The 15,073-nt window shown below is 54.8% G+C and overlaps 1 protein-coding gene across 5 annotated transcripts in view; it reads left to right on the top strand.

Annotated features, from left to right (window-relative positions):
* The first annotated feature begins 6,287 nt into the window (after nucleotides 1-6,287).
* Nucleotides 6,288-15,073, top strand: part of PCGF3 (polycomb group ring finger 3) — a 67,261-nt gene continuing 58,475 nt past the window's right edge. The window contains exons 1-2 of one of the 5 annotated variants that reach the window (XM_070264090.1): nucleotides 6,288-6,691; nucleotides 13,960-14,164. The gene's annotated coding sequence lies outside the window, so the exon portion shown is untranslated. Of the gene's footprint in view, nucleotides 6,942-13,959; nucleotides 14,165-15,073 lie in introns of all 5 variants that reach the window. The other 4 variants (XM_023638571.2, XM_023638575.2, XM_023638572.2 and 1 more) reach the window with 4 other exon arrangements.

Raw genomic sequence — 15,073 nt, 5'->3', positions numbered from 1 at the left:
ATTCCTTCTCCGCTGGGCCCGTGAGCCTCAGGGCTGCCATCTGCACGGACACTCGTTCCTTCACTGATGCGCCACTTCCCTGGGCCAGGTACCACTCCAGGTCCTGGGAATGCAGCTCTGAAGAAAAGTAACAGAGACATCCCCGCCTTCCAGGGGAGCCTGATTTCTGGAGCAGAGAAACAAACAACAAAGAGTAAGGGGGTAAAACGGTCTGTACCACGCCTGATGGTGGTGAGCACAGTGGAAAAAGAGCGGAGAGGGTGACAGTGCGTGGTTGCAATTTTTTAAGTTTTTGTTAGGGAACATTTGAAACAAAGGGAGAGAGAATTGTATAATAAATACACAGGAATATGTCACTCAGGTCCAAGAACAATCTGCTCCTGGCCAATCTTGTTTCCTCTAGATTCCTCCCCACCTCGACTCCTCCAAATTATTCCGAAACAGTCTCAGACAGCACATCATTTCACCCATAGATATTTCAGTACCTATCTCTAAAAGATAAGAACTCACACATGACCACAATTCCACCCCAACACCCTCAGAAAGGACCCTGACTCTTCCAGACCACCTACCGCTCATGGCACGGGGTCACCCTGACTATCACATACCTTGCTTTCTTTAGTTTGTTTGACTCAGGATCCAAATAAAGCACTGGTCTACACTCACTTCCTTCCCATCTATAGTTTCCCTTGATATATCTTTTTAAATCCCTTGAAAGCTGTTCGTGGAAGAAACAGAGCCATTCACGCTGCTTGCATCCCCAAGCTGTCTCAGCGCCCCTCCGGGCTGGTGGGTGTGAGAGGTGAGGCGGATCCGTGTCTTAGTTTGCAGAGCCTGAGGGAAGGATGCGGGTCAGGAGCTGTATTTGGGAGGTGATCTCAGGAAGCAGGAAAGAGCAGGGAGTGGGACAGGCAGGGAGCAAACAGCAAACACAGAGGCTGCCTCTGCAGGAATGGGGCGGGACCCTCCAGGTGCCAGAGGGCACAAAAACAGCACCCAAAGCTGTGAGTGGGGGCCACCAGCAGCACCGCTCCCTCACGATTGCATGCGTGCTGTGGCAGAGCTCCTCCTCCCCCTTGTGGGAGAAGGCCTGGGACAGACAGAAGACAGATGTGGTGCCCCCGGAGAGGCCACAGGGAATGGTCCACAGCGGGTGCGTGGTGTGTGCAAGGCAGAGACATGTCTGCTACACTGGGACTCAGGCTGGATTTTTGCTGGTGCCGTCCTCTGATCAGAAGGCACGTCATGTCTGATCACCTCCCTTTTGTCGGTGTTAGCATCGTGGGTGGGTATTTCCAGGATGCAGGGTCCCATCAGGGCTGTGACATGGCAGTATCCTAATTCTGTACTTTTTGTTCATTTATTAGCTGGAATATTCACAAGGAGAAATGACCCCTCATCACATCTGTGGTTATCCTGAGGTGTGGTTTGTGTATAAGGGAAAGTAGATTGATTCTCTCCCATTATTTCCCAGTTTTAAAAATAAGGAGTTTGGGGTCCGGCTGGGTGGCCGAGTAGTCACGTTCATGGGCTCCCCTTCTGTGGTCCAGGGTTTCGCCAGTTCCGATACTGGGCGTGGCCATGGCTCCACTCATCAGGCCACGCTGAGGCACATCCCACATAGCACACCCAGAAGGACCTACAGCAAGAATATACAACTATGTACTGGGGGTTGGGGGGCTTTGGGGAGAAGAAGAAGAAGAAGAAGAAGAAGAAGAAGAAAGATTGGCGACAGATGTTAGCTCAGGTGCCAATCTTTAAAAAACAAAATAAATAATGAGTTGGTTCCTCAGCGCCTACATCACCTTACTGAGGGTTTTTAAGTAGCTTTATGCATTCACAGTTTAAACATATTTGATATATTTTAACCTGTTGTGGCTATTATTCTTTTTCATGGTCATCGGACCCATATTTGGCCAACGGGAGCCTCCCTGGGTTGGCTGCTGGCTCCGGTCCACGCAGGCCCGGTGGTCTCTGCCACAGCTTTGCTGCCTATGCCCTCGTTTAGGTCCTACTCCCTCCTAAGCTCGCTCAGCCTTTGGAGTGTCCGAGCTACAGTTATAAGAATTGTTTTAATGTCTGTTCTACTGATTCTGTCATCAGTGTCACTCGACATTTTTTTCCCTCATCATGTGTTGCATTTTCCTTCTCTGCATGCCAGTAAGTTTGACTGGATGCCAGACGGTGCATTTTCCTTGTTGAGTGCCTTCCTATAAGTGTCCCTGTGCTTTGTTCTGGGTGAAGCCAGGGGTTTTGTAGGCAGATTGGTCAGGAGAGGCCTCAGGGTTATCTGAGCACAGACCTGAGAGAGGAAAGAGCCATTGGGCGGGGGTATGGCCACCCGGGCTTGGGAGCCACCCCACCCTCCTCTTGAGGTTCGAGGGCCCAGCACTCCAGGATTGTCAAGGAGAGCCATGTAGCTGGATGAAGTGAGCAGGGGAGAGCAGCTGAGGTCAGGCAGGGTCGGGGCAGAGTTCAGGCCCAGGGCAGGACCTCAGGGACTCAGAGCAGCCACTGGGCTGCTAAGCAGTGGCCTGGTGTGCTCTGCCTTGGGTGTTGGGAGATTGGCTCATTGGCTGCTCTGTTGAGGATAGACTTTGGGGCAGGGGCAGAAGCTGCAGCTCCAACCCAGAGGGGACAGGTGGCTTGTGGCCAGGCGGCAGCTGCAGAGGCTGAGAGTCATGGCTGGATTGAGGCACTTCTGAATAGGGCCAACAGGACTTCCCCATAAAGCAGACGTGGGAAAACAGGGAAGGAGAGGAATGCTGAATGAGTCCACATGTTTGTGCCTAGTGACAGGGAAGATGGAGCCATCATTGGCTGAGTGGGAAGCAGGCCTGCCCAGGAGGCTCAGAGTTGTGTCCTGAACCCAGTGGGGATGAGGCCTGCTGCTCACTGGAGGGACACCTCCCTGCATAAACACTGCAGGGTCACCAGCATCTGGATGGAGCTGGAAACCACGGGACAGGGTGACCACTGGCCAGGAGGAGGACCACAGGGAGAGGAGAGGATGGCAGAGGGGCTGTAGGTTACCAGTCAGAGGGCAGAGCCCAGAGAAGGGGCCAAATGGGGCAAGGCGAAAGTGTTTTCAGGAGGAAGGCGCGGCACAGCAGGTCATGGAGATGACAGTGGCCACTGGATGCAACCCCATGAAGCCTTGCGTGTCCTGGACCAGAGTATTTTGTTGGAGTGGCGGAGGGGGTCCAAAGCCTGAGGGTTTAAGAGATAGCAAGGGAGGGAAACTGGAGAGGGTGAGTCTAGACAGTTCTTCTGACGAGTCGTGCTGTGAGGACAGGCAGAGAAGTACAAGAGAGAGAGCAAGTTTTGCTCTGTTCTGATGTTCAGATGGCAGCCTCAACATGAGTTCATGATGAGTGACCTGAGAGATCCGTCAGAGAGCACGGAACACAGGAGGCAGGGAGGGACAGGTGCCCCAGGATGGTTGGGGGCAGAGGAGTGGGGATGCTTGCCCTCCAGGGGAGGAGGGGACGATGGGCACAGTGGTACCATGGTTTCTGGTTCCTTCTTTCTGAGCTGCTCTTTAAGGTACAACCACATGAATGTAACCTGTACACTCCAATGAGTTTTGACCTAGGCACACACCCGCAAACTTAGCACCACCATCAACGCAACACACATTTGACCCATGCACACACCCACGAACTTACCACCACCATCAACACAACACACACTTCATCCTCCCAGGTTTCCTTTCCTGTGTCCCTTCTCTTGAGCTTTTGCTCTGAGTGAAGCCCCTGGAGGGTTCTGAGCAGAGGAGGGACAAGCCCTGACTGACATGTTATGAGAGTTCTATTTTGTGTTGAGAATAGATTTAGGGGCCCATGGAAAGAAGTGGGGAGACCAGTTGGGAGGCTCTGTGGTAACCTGGGGGAGTTAGTGGCCTTGGACCCAGATAGGTGAATTCTGAGGCATCTGCAAGAGCGGGTGTGGGTGTGGGAGTACGGACCCCCATGCCTCGGCTCAGCAGGCAGGATCGAGCCCACAATCTCTGCAGTGGGGGCTGGGTGGGTAGTGGGCTTCGGGGAAGATCTGGAGTTGACATTCTGACTTTGGAGTCTGAGCTCCCTGAAGATATCCCAGCAGAGACGTGGCTGGGCAGCTGCACACAGGAGCCCAGGGTTCAGGGTCAAGGTCTGGGGTGTTGTCAACAATGAGGTCACCTGGGAGAGCGGGCAGGCAGCCCAGATGTCTGGTTTGCAACTTCCAAAAGAGACTTGCAGCCTGGAACAAATTCTGAGCAGTGGCTATGGCTCACGCACACGCTCTTAAACACTCTTGGCTCTCCCCCACTTGCAGACAGGTGGTCATGGTGTCCAAGAGCCGTCAGATGACTTTCTGGGGTCACTCTGCCTTCAGCCCAGGGCTACTACTGGTCTGCTCTCCCCACTGCTGATAGCTGGGCCTCCACCCTTGATCTGGGTCAACTTAGCTCCCATTTCACTGGAAAATAGAAGCAGCTAGAAGAGAGTGCACAGGCTCCCCACTCCCTGCACTGGGGTCTGCCTCCCCCTGTGTGAAGGGCAGCCGGCCACCCCCTGGATCCGATTCCCAGTCCCAGGTGAGGACCTGGGTTCAGGCCGCCTTCCCTCTCTCCAGCGTGGTCAATCTCCCCCTGCACCCCATCAGCCCCATTGAGGCCACCAGGGCCTCCCAAAAACAGAAAGCAGCCCTCTCCTCCTGGGGCCCAAGCTCTGTCCGTGGCTTCCCTCCACAGCAGACACTTTGAAAAGTTGTCTGTATTCACCCACCTCCCTGGAGCCCACTGCAATCCATTTTTACCTGACAATGCACCCATACTGTGGTGGCTTAGGCCCTAAATGGGCTTCATTTCCTTGCCCCTCGCAGCAGCTGACAGGACATCACTCACCCTGGGGCTCCTCCTCCCCAGTCTGCTCCATCTGTCTTCCTTGATGGTTCCTCCTGGATTCCTAGACTTCTCCATGTGGAAGGGCCACAGGGGGCTCAGTCCCCATCCCTCACTCATTTCCCTGACTATCTCATCCATCTCCAGGGGCTGCGAGTGCACACTGCACTCCTGCAGCCCACAGCCTCACAGCTGCTCCACTAGGGGGCTAATGGACATCATGTACACTCCCACCCCACCCTTGGGCCCCATCACCCTCCCCAAGTTATCAGCAGCTGCCCACCCCTGCAGTGGTTCCCCACCCATCCCTGCCTCCTCCCACCTTCCTACCCTCTCCTGCACCCCTTTGGCTTGCTCCAGTCAGCCCACAGACACAGGGCAGCTGGAGGGAAGCTTTAAAATGCCAGCCCCATGCCGTCACCCCTCTGCTCAGAACGCCAGGGACCTCCCCGTCTGGCCTCATCTCCAGCTTCTCTGTGCTCTCTGACTTTGGCCAGGCTGACCTCTGGAAAGCATCCTTCCCTCCGCCAACTTTGGGGCCTGGCGCTGGCTGGACACCCTGCCTGTGAACCCCTGCTCCAGATATTTGCAGGGCTTGCTCCCTGTGTGTCCCTTCCGTGCCCATCCACCTTATTGTGACTAATTCTGGATATCCACTGCCTCCCTCACCCGGCTTGTCTCCCACATGACACCACGTTTACGTTTTCCTCTTATTGCTTCCTCACAGTGTGGACCCCAAGAGGATGTGGACGGCACGGTCACTGCTTACAGCTCCAGAGCGGGGCTTGCGCGGAGGTGGACATACGGACGAGCTGTAGGGTTAGCCAGGCTGCCCACTGTCCGCACGTGCCGGAGGCAGGGCCTCCGTGAGGCCCCCCCTCCCGCCTGGTGCACGGAGGGCGCTCGGTGCTAGTTCCCAGGAAGGATAGAAATGCACAACGAGACCGCTTCCGCCAGAAGGAAATCCCTGGTCCGAGAACCAGGCTCTGCCAGAGCTGCCTGCAGAGTCCGGGTCCCGCACGAACCGAGCAGCGCCCGCCGACCACGCCCAGGCCCCGCCCCCGCCAGGCTGCCGCCACCCCCAGCTGCGCCCGCCGACCACGCCCCTGCCCCGCCTCCGACAGCCCCCGCCCCCCGACAGGCCCCGCTCCGACAGGCTGCCACCACGCCCAGCTCTGCCCGCCGACCACGCCCCGGCCCCACCCCCGCCAGGCCACGCCCCGCCCCGCCAGGCTGCCGCCACCCCAGCTGCGCCTGCCGACCACGCCCCGGCCCCACCCCCGAAAGGCCCCGCCCCCTAAAGGCCAAGGCCCCGCCTCCGCCAGGCCTCGCCCCTTACCGATCCGCCGCGGGTCACAAGCGCCCAGAATGGTCCCTCTGCAGAGACCCGGGCCGACGCTCCGCCTGACCACGCCTCCTCCTGTCCCCACGAACACCTCTGACCACGCCCATGGCCCAGGCCCCGCCCCCCAGCCCATCGCCTCACCGGATCCCTTAGTCAAACCCTGCCCGGAAGCGCCTGAGTCCCCTGACCACGCCTCCTCCCCGCCCCTTGGTCCCCGCCCCCGCCAGGCTCCGCCTCCGCCCCGGCTGTGGGGTGGGAGCCGGGTCGCGCAACGCGCATGCTCCAAGTGCGGCGCCCCCGACTCGGCGCTCGGCTCCGCTCGGGCATTTCCGCCTCTTTGTTTTAAACTCCGGACGGGTTTTTTTCTCCTGCTCCTGGGGGGACCCGGAGGGAGCGGCGCCCCCTCCCCCGCCCGGCGCGGACCCCGCGTGCGTCCCGCTCGCCTGCAGCCGAGACGGCAGGTCAGTGAGTCTGCGCCCCGCCCGGCCGGGCCCGCGGCGACCGCTCCTCAGGCCGCGGCCTCGGCCCGTGTCCGGGCCCGGAAGGCTCCGAACCCTGGCCCGCGCCCCTGCGCCCCAGGCGGCCCGGCTGCTGCGCCCCGAACCGCTCGGCAGGCCGTAGGCGCGGGCCAGGCCCATGGGGGGACAAGCCACCAGGACGGGTCACCGGGGAGGGCCAGACCCCGGGATGGGGTCACCGGCAAGGGACCAGGTAGGGCCAGACCCGGGACGGGTCACTGGGGAAGACTGGACCCCGGGATGAGTCACCGGCGAGGGACCAGGGAGGGCCGGACCCCGAGACGGGTCACCGAGAGGGACCAGACCCCGGAACAGGTCACTGGGGAAGACGTGCCCCCGAGACTAGTCACCAGAGAGGGACCAAGGAGGACTGGACCCGGGACGGGTCACTGGGGAAGACTGGACCCCAGGAGGAGTCACCGGCGAGGGGTCAGGGAGGGCTGGACCCCGGGACGGGTCACCTGGGAAGACTGGCCCCCAGGACGGGTCAGTGGGGAAGACCAGACCCTGAGACGGGCCACTGGACCCCGGAATGGGTCCCCAGGGAGGGCCAGACCCTGGGGCGGATCACTGGGGAGGGACTAGGAGGGACCCTACCCCAGGACGGGTCATTGGGGAGGGACCAGGGAGGACCAGAGTCCAAGATGGGCCACCGGGGGAGGGCCCAACCCTAGGACCCACCACACAGGGACCAGGAAGCACTGGACCCTGAGATGGGTCACCGAGGAGAGTCCAACCCCAATACGGGTCACTACGGAAGGCTGGGACCCTAAGAGTGGACAGAAATCAGAGGAGGCTGGACTCTAAGACAGGTCACTGATGAGGGCAAGGCCCTAGGACTTGGGCAGGACCCAGGGAGGGCTGGGACACTGGGACGGGTCCCTGAGGAAGGTCCAACCCCGAGACAGGTCACTGAGTAGGGCCAAGACCCTGGGATTGGTCACTGGGGAGGTCTGGACCCTGGGACAGGCCCATGGAAAGGTCAGGACTCCAGGATAAACCCACTAGGGAACACTGGGACCCCAAGACTGGCCCCAAAGAGGACCAAGATCCTGGAAGAGTCCTGTGAGCGCTTCTGGGACCCTGAGACAGCTCCTCCTTCCTGGGAGGGTGGGACCCTGGGACTGTGCCTCGAGGAGGGCTCCTGCCATATAACAGCTCTGGGAATGACTGGGGCTCCAGATAGGTCACTTAGGAGGGTCGGGATGCTGGAGCAGGACTATGAAGAAGGAAGGTGAGGCTGTCAGGGAAGGCCAGGACCCTGACAAGAGCTGGAACTTGGAGACAAGTCCTGAGGGAGGCTGGGGCTCCTGAATAAGTGACTAAGAAGCACCCAAGCGTAGACTGTGGGAAGTGCTAGGACCCCAAGCTAGGCCTCCAGGGGGTTGGGCCCCTGGGGCAGTATCCAGAGGTGCCCTGAAGCTACCCAGCCCACTCAACTGGACCTGCCTGCTATAAAGGCCTTGGGTCATCAGGGATCCTGGTCACCTGAGCCCCACAGGTGCAAACCTCCCCTTTCTGGGAGGCCCTTGAACACCCTGACATCATGAGCCCGTGGGCCAGCCCCACAGACCTTCTGGTCTTCAGCAGATGCCACCTGGCTGGGATCTGGGGGCAGACGTGGGGCAGAATTGGGGCCCAATCTCCCAGCTCTGGGGATTCCAGGGGAGCTGCTGCTGCTTTTTTTTTTTTTTAAAGATTTTATTTTTTTCCTTTTTCTCCTCAAAGCCTCCTGGTACATAGTTGTATGTTCTTAGTTGTGGGTCCTTCTAGTTGTGGCATGTGGGATGCCGCCTCAGCATGGCTTGATGAACAGTGCCATGTCCGTGCCCAGGATTCGAACTGACGAAACACTGGGCCACCTGCAGCAGAGCGCACGAACTTAACCACCCGGCCACGGGGCCGGCCCCCCAGGGGAGCTTCTAGTCCACACTGGCTCCATGCCCAAGCCTGGCACTGTGCCCACTCCCCAGACCCAGAAAGTTGTCCCCTACCCTGTTGTCCCAGCCCCTGTTCTAGAGTTGTTATCCTTTCCTTGCCTTGGCCAGGTGGTCAGTGTCCAGCACCTTGAGCTACTCCTGCCTTCCTCTCCCTCTGGTGGTGTCACCAAACGAGATCCATTCTCAAGGTTGTGTGGGTGCACCCTCCGTGCTGAGTCTGGAGGTGTTTTCAGTGTCCAGGAAGTTCCAAGAGGGGTGGAGTCCAAGCCGGGAGTGTGGGCTGTAGGAAGTGCTGTGGAGGCAGTGGGCCAGTGCAGGAAGGTCGGAGCAGGCGAGGGTGCAGGTGAGGTGAGTGAATCAGGCACCTTCTCCACTCCAGGAAAGGAGAGGATTAAAGGGAGGGGGCCTTTGCTTCTCTGAAACCTTTGAGTCAGACTTTCATCTAGAACTTGCCCATGTTGTGTTTTCCTTTAATTTGGGTGATGAAAAAGTAGGGTGTGGTATGTGCTGCTCTCTGCCTGGGGAGAGGCTCCAGAGTGTGTCCAGTAAGATAACGTTGGAGAGTTTGAGAGAATGAAAGAGACCCAGGAGGGCAGGGCCTTGCCCAGCTCAGCTGCCAGGACTGGCCACCTGGCGTGAGGTCAGCGTGCAGACACACTGCTTGAATGAATGAGTGAGTGCATGAGCGAATGAGTGAAAGGCAGGAGTACTCTTAGAAAGATTGACTTGCGTTAGGCTTGCAAACTTTCCATAAGCTGAGCAGCAGGATGAGGTATAAATCTGAAACTCTGAGCTATGTGGATGCCCAAGAGAGGCCCTTGAACTGGTCAGTTGAGTATTTAATTTTGTGCCACAACTTCACTTCTTGGTTGCTTAGGAGAAAACCACTTTAGATTTTCAGTGTAACATTTCATAGGACCGAATCTTAACTGAATGGAATCCCTGAGCAGTCCAGTTTAGAAACTTTTATTTGCCAAATGTAACTATGCTTGGGACCTTGTTATTCAATGCTTACTTCTTCTGATTTTTTTGTACATCTATTTTACTCTTTTTAAAACTTGGTTTGTGAAGTTTTGAAAAAGACTTGCAAAACTGGGCCTTCAGGTTTGGTTAGGATCTTTATTTTCCTATTTTTGGACTTCTAAAAGTGTGATAGTGCTGGGTAGTTGTATTATTTACGTATTGCTGTCTGACAAGTTACCCCAAAACTTAGTGCCTTAAAATAACGTTGGTTATTGTCTCCCAGTGTCTGTGGGTCGGGAATCTGGGAGTGGCCTACTTGGGTCCTCTGGCTCAGGGTCTCAGATGGCCGTGGTCAGGGTGCCAGCTGGGGCTGGGGCATCCTCTGAGGGCTCTCCGGGGGGTCTGCTTCCAGGCTCACTCATGCGGCTGTTGGCTGGAGACATCAGTTCCTTTCCACTGGGGCTCTCCATAGGGCAGCTCAGAGGAGCCAGCAACAGAACAGGAGAGCGACGAAGAGGCCATAGACCCATGACCTCATCTTGACAGTGACATCCCATCTGTTTTGCCGTATTCTCTGTTAGAACCTAGTCACGAGGCCCAGCCCACACTTGAGGGGTTGGAACTCCTCCAGGGTGTGTGTCTGGGAAGGAGTGGGGGTCACTGGGGCCGTCTTAAAGCCTGGCATTTATCAGTTTTCAGTTAATATACAGCCTGGGAAGTACCCCATAAGTAAATTAATGGAATTGTATATAGAGAAGTGTGTTAAATATGAGGTTGCAACAGTTCAGTTGTCTCTTTAGTTGTATAGATTCCTGTGACGTCACCATAATGACTGAAATCAGTATGAAGCTTGGAGCTTACACATGGGGGAAGATAAATTACAAAGAGGAAAGATTTTTAGGAATTAACTTATAGAACACCTGTAGCAAACCATAAGGACTCCTCCCGCAACTTAAATTGTAAGTGTGTGTGTCAGTGATGTAGAATTCTTTGATAGCTTCATGTGCAATGATTTGAGTTGTTTCCAGAGCATCATTTTATTCCTGACAGTGATTTTGCTCCAGAAGTTATAAGCTGACATTTATAAGTTTTTCTTTTTTTTTTTTTGAGAAAGATTAGCCCTGAGCTAACTACTGCCAATCTTCCTCTTTTTGTGGAGGAAGACTGGCCCTGAGCTAACATCCATGCCCATCTTCCTCTGCTTTATACGTGGGACACCTACCATAGCATGGCTTTTGCCAAGCAGTGCCATGTCTGCACCCGGGATCTGAACCAGCGGACCCCGGGCTGCCGAGAAGCAGAACGTGCCAACTTAACCACTGCACCAGCAGGCTGGCCCTTGCAAGTTTTTAAGATGTGAGATCCCAGAACATTTTGGATACTTGACCTGTGTAAGAAAGTGATGCTCCAGGAGCCTGTGTGCACGGGCCTGCAGCTTCCACCCTGGACTGCCTGGACTCTGGTTCCGTGCCTCTTTCTGTCGCTCTGGGCTGAGGCTGTAGCACAGGGCTGTGAAGGGCACCCATCCGGGGCCCACATGGGAGCCTCCCTGGGGGACTCATCCTAGGAGCCCCACTGGAGGGAGGGTCCCCTCCTGCCGCCCTGCTGTTTCTGGACCTGCCGAGGTTCTACCCTGCTAGTGTGAGGCAGGGCCCTTTGCCAGTGATTGGAATTATTTATTTGGGTTGTTTGATTTGGATTATAAAGCAAGGTTTATTTTGGTCTATACTGTTACTCTCTAATTTATTAAATGGCAGGATTTGTTACTTCATTTGAAGCTTTATTTGGTTAATGGTCAGAAACAAATTTGAAGATGTAATTTTCTTTTACTATTTTTGAACTATGTTAAGTTTGGGGACAGTTCCTTGTTACCCTTCCGATATTTGCTGATATTGCAAAAATGCTGCAGAATTCATTGTGCTTCAAAATATGGAACTATTATTCTTCAGTTCTACAAATCGATAGTTTATCATTAAATTTTAAAAAGTGAGGCCTTCAAAAATAACAAGACCGTCTTTTCTGATCTGCCGTGTTTCTCCTACAGAAGTGAACTATAGGAAAGCCAAAATGACAAAAAACAGTGATAAACACTTAACATGTGATGAGAGGGTTAAGGTGTGAACACTGCTCTGGTGCATTTTCAGAATTGTCCATTGAATTAAGTAGAACGTTCATTGATAAGAACTAAAATTAGCTAGAAAATATAGTCCTTGGGGGCTGGCTCCATGGCCGAGTGGTTAAGTTCGCGCCCTCCGCTTAGGCAGCCCAGGGTTCAGATCCTGGGCGCGGACATGGCACCACTCGTTAGGCCACGTTGAGGCGGCTTCCGACATCCCACAACTAGAAGGACCTGCAACTAAGATATACAACTGTGTACGGGGTTGGGGGGCAGGGTTTGGGGAGATAAAGCAGGAAAAAAAAAAAAAAGATTGGCAACAGTTGTTAGCCCAGGTGGCAATCTTTAAAAAAAAAAAAAAAGAAAGAAAATATAGTCCTTAAGAGCTGATTGTTAGGTTGATTTTGCTTCTTTTGAAGAGAACTTCTAATATTTAGGTGAATTTAGAGGGTGGAAGTTAAATGGATTTTTTTGCAAATGTATCAGTATTTGCTAGACTTTGTGTTAACAGCAAATTCCAGATGTTTAGCAGGAAATATGCAAACAGTAGAAAGCTGTCCACAGGCCTCCTTGAAGCCCCTGCTAACTTGTGGGTGGTGTGGGGTCTCCTCAGCTGCCACATCTCCCAGTTCTCTGCAGGGCCTGGCTTTCCAAGGTGCTCAACAAGGAGGAGCTAAGAGCCAGTCTTCCTGACGCTTTTCGTGCCCTGTTCTGAAAGCGCGTCAGCTCATCGATTCTTAAAGCCCCCAGGACCTCTCAGGTCGCCCCGCCTGCCCACCAAGGAAGCGCGGCCAGGGCAGGCGCAGCTAGCAGCGAGGAGGGGAAGGGCCACCCCTTCCTCATTTTTTATTTCAAGTGATTTCGTTTTACTTTTTTACCCAAGTTTCTATTTGGGAGAAGCTGAAGGAATTATACACTGAACACCTTATCCCCTTCTCCCAATTCAGCAGTTATTTATGCGTTGCCATATTTGCTTTATCTCTTTTTCTAAGTACATATTTATTGTCACTGAATCACTTGAGAGTAGCTGCACATAGCCTGCCCCGTTCCTCCGTAATTCAGAGCATGCAGGTCTGAGGGTAGGATGGCCTGCACGCACCGGCAGTATCCCCATCACACCTGACAAGTGGGCACTGGTTCACACGCCAGCTCACTTCCTGTCCATTTTCAGATCTCCCAGTTGTCCCAAGAATGGCGTTTTCCCTTAACCAGACTCCTGGAATGGCACTAGGGGTCATATCTCTCCTGAACCAGACCCAGTGGGTGCTCGGTGTGGCACTGGGGGTTATTCCCTCCTGAAACAGACCCAGCAGGTTCCTGGTGTGGCACTAGGGGCCATTCCCTCCTGAAACAACTGGTGGGTGCCTGATGTGGCACCGGGGGTCATCTCCCTCCTGAACCAGACCTGGTAGGTGCCCAGCGTGGCACTGGGGGTCATTCCCTCCTGAACCAGACCTTGTGGGTGCCCAGCATGGCACTGGGGGTCATTCCCTCTTGAACCAGACCTGACAGGTTCCTGGCGTGGCACTGGAGGTCATGTCCCTCCTGAAACAGACCCAGCAGTTCCCAGCATGGCACTGCGGGTCACGCCTTCTTAGTATCTTTTCATTTCAGGCTCCCCACTTTCCCCCCACAGCATCGACTTTTCTCAGCCATCTGCCACATCTGGACTTTTCTGATTCTTTACTATGGTGTCGTCCACCTTGTCTGTTCCCTGCATCCTCAGGAGACTAAAGGGAGTGTGAGAGGGGCTGGTCAGGCTTACATTTGGGAGATTGCTTTGTGCTGCGGCATCCGGGACTTGCCATCACATTGTGGCACTCCTCGGGTTGGTGCTGCTGCCGCCCTCTTGTGCCGGTTCCAGGGCCTGCGTGCTGGGCCGAGTCTGCCAGGGCCTGCAGAGCATCAGGAGAGGCCTGGAGTCCCAGCACAGGAGCCCAGGGTCCGCATGGCTCTGTCCTGGCGTTTCAGCCTCTCCCATGAGAGGGCAATCCATCGGGCCCCTCTGTTCTGTGTCTGGCCTGGAGGGGGGCCTTGGGCCCTTTCATCGTTTCTCACAGGCACACAGGCGCGAGTCCTATCAGAGTCAGCTTTGATGCTCTTAGCAGACTGTATAGATTTAGTGGGTAGAAAGTTTTAAATTGTTCATGGAAATATGACTTTTGCTGTCAGATAACATTTCCTTTCCATAGAGTTGCTGCGTTTCTCACCGTAGAGATGGGAATGGCTAGAGACAGTTCATTTTCCCCGACCTTGCGTTAAAGGCAGCTGGTGAAGAAGACTGACGTCAGAAATCAGAAGAGGCACGTCTTAGTCAGCTCGGCTGCTGTAACAAAATGTCAAGACGGGGTGGTTTAACGACACAGTCCGTACTGGAGGCTGAAATCCAAGATGAAGGTGCCGGTCGATTTGTTTCCTAAGCAGGTGCCACTTCCTGGCCTTCAAGGGCCACCGTCTCACTGTGTGCTCACGTGGCGGACCTTGAGAGGAAGCTGTCTGCTGTGAGGGCACTAATCCTGTCGTGGGGCTCCAGCCTCATGAATCTGAAGGCCGCATATTTAGAGATGGGCATCAGGGCTTCGACACATGAATTTTGGGGGCACAATGTAGTACATACCAAGGGGCTCCAACTTCTGCCACTTGTTTTTTAACCGTTTTTTATCCCTCGAATTGGGAAGTAGTTGCCTAATGAAAATGTTTCCAGAGTTGGTGGCCACTCTGTTTTACAGGCTTGGGAAGCTGCCCCTTTCTTCTGCTAGTAACTTCCATTTCTCTAAATACTGTTTCATTCGTTTTCCGTTGCTGCATAACAAATTACCACAAACTCAGTGGCTTCAAAGGACACCCACTTAGTCACAGTTCCACGGGTCAGAAGTCTGGCACAGTGTGGCTGGCTCTCTACTCAGCACCTCAGAGGCTGAAATCAACGTGTGGGCCAGGCTGCAGCTCGACTGGGTCTCAGGTCTTCTTCCAAGCTCACTGGCTGTTAGTAGGATCCACTTGCTGGGGATTGCCCTCAGCTCCTGGAGGCCCTGCTTTTCCCCGGGGCTGTGGGCAGTTGACATAGCACGTTGCTTTCTGCCAGGCCAGCAGGACACATCCCACTGACCTACTCTTGTCACCAGCTGGAGAAAACTCTGCTTTCAGTGGCCATGCGATTTGGGCAAGGCACTGGATACTCTCCCTATTTTAAGGGCCGAATCAGCCGATTTGGGACTTTAATTACATCTTCAAAAACCCCTTTGCAGCCAGTACCTAGGGTAGTAAGGCTAGAGGTGGAGCCCAGAATCTTGGCGCCATCTCAGA

Source organism: Equus caballus, chromosome 3 (genome assembly GCF_041296265.1).
Source record: "Equus caballus isolate H_3958 breed thoroughbred chromosome 3, TB-T2T, whole genome shotgun sequence".
Taxonomy (NCBI): Eukaryota; Metazoa; Chordata; class Mammalia; order Perissodactyla; family Equidae; genus Equus; species Equus caballus.
Note: the sequence above shows the minus strand (reverse complement) of the source record. Positions and strands in the feature narration are given on the sequence as shown.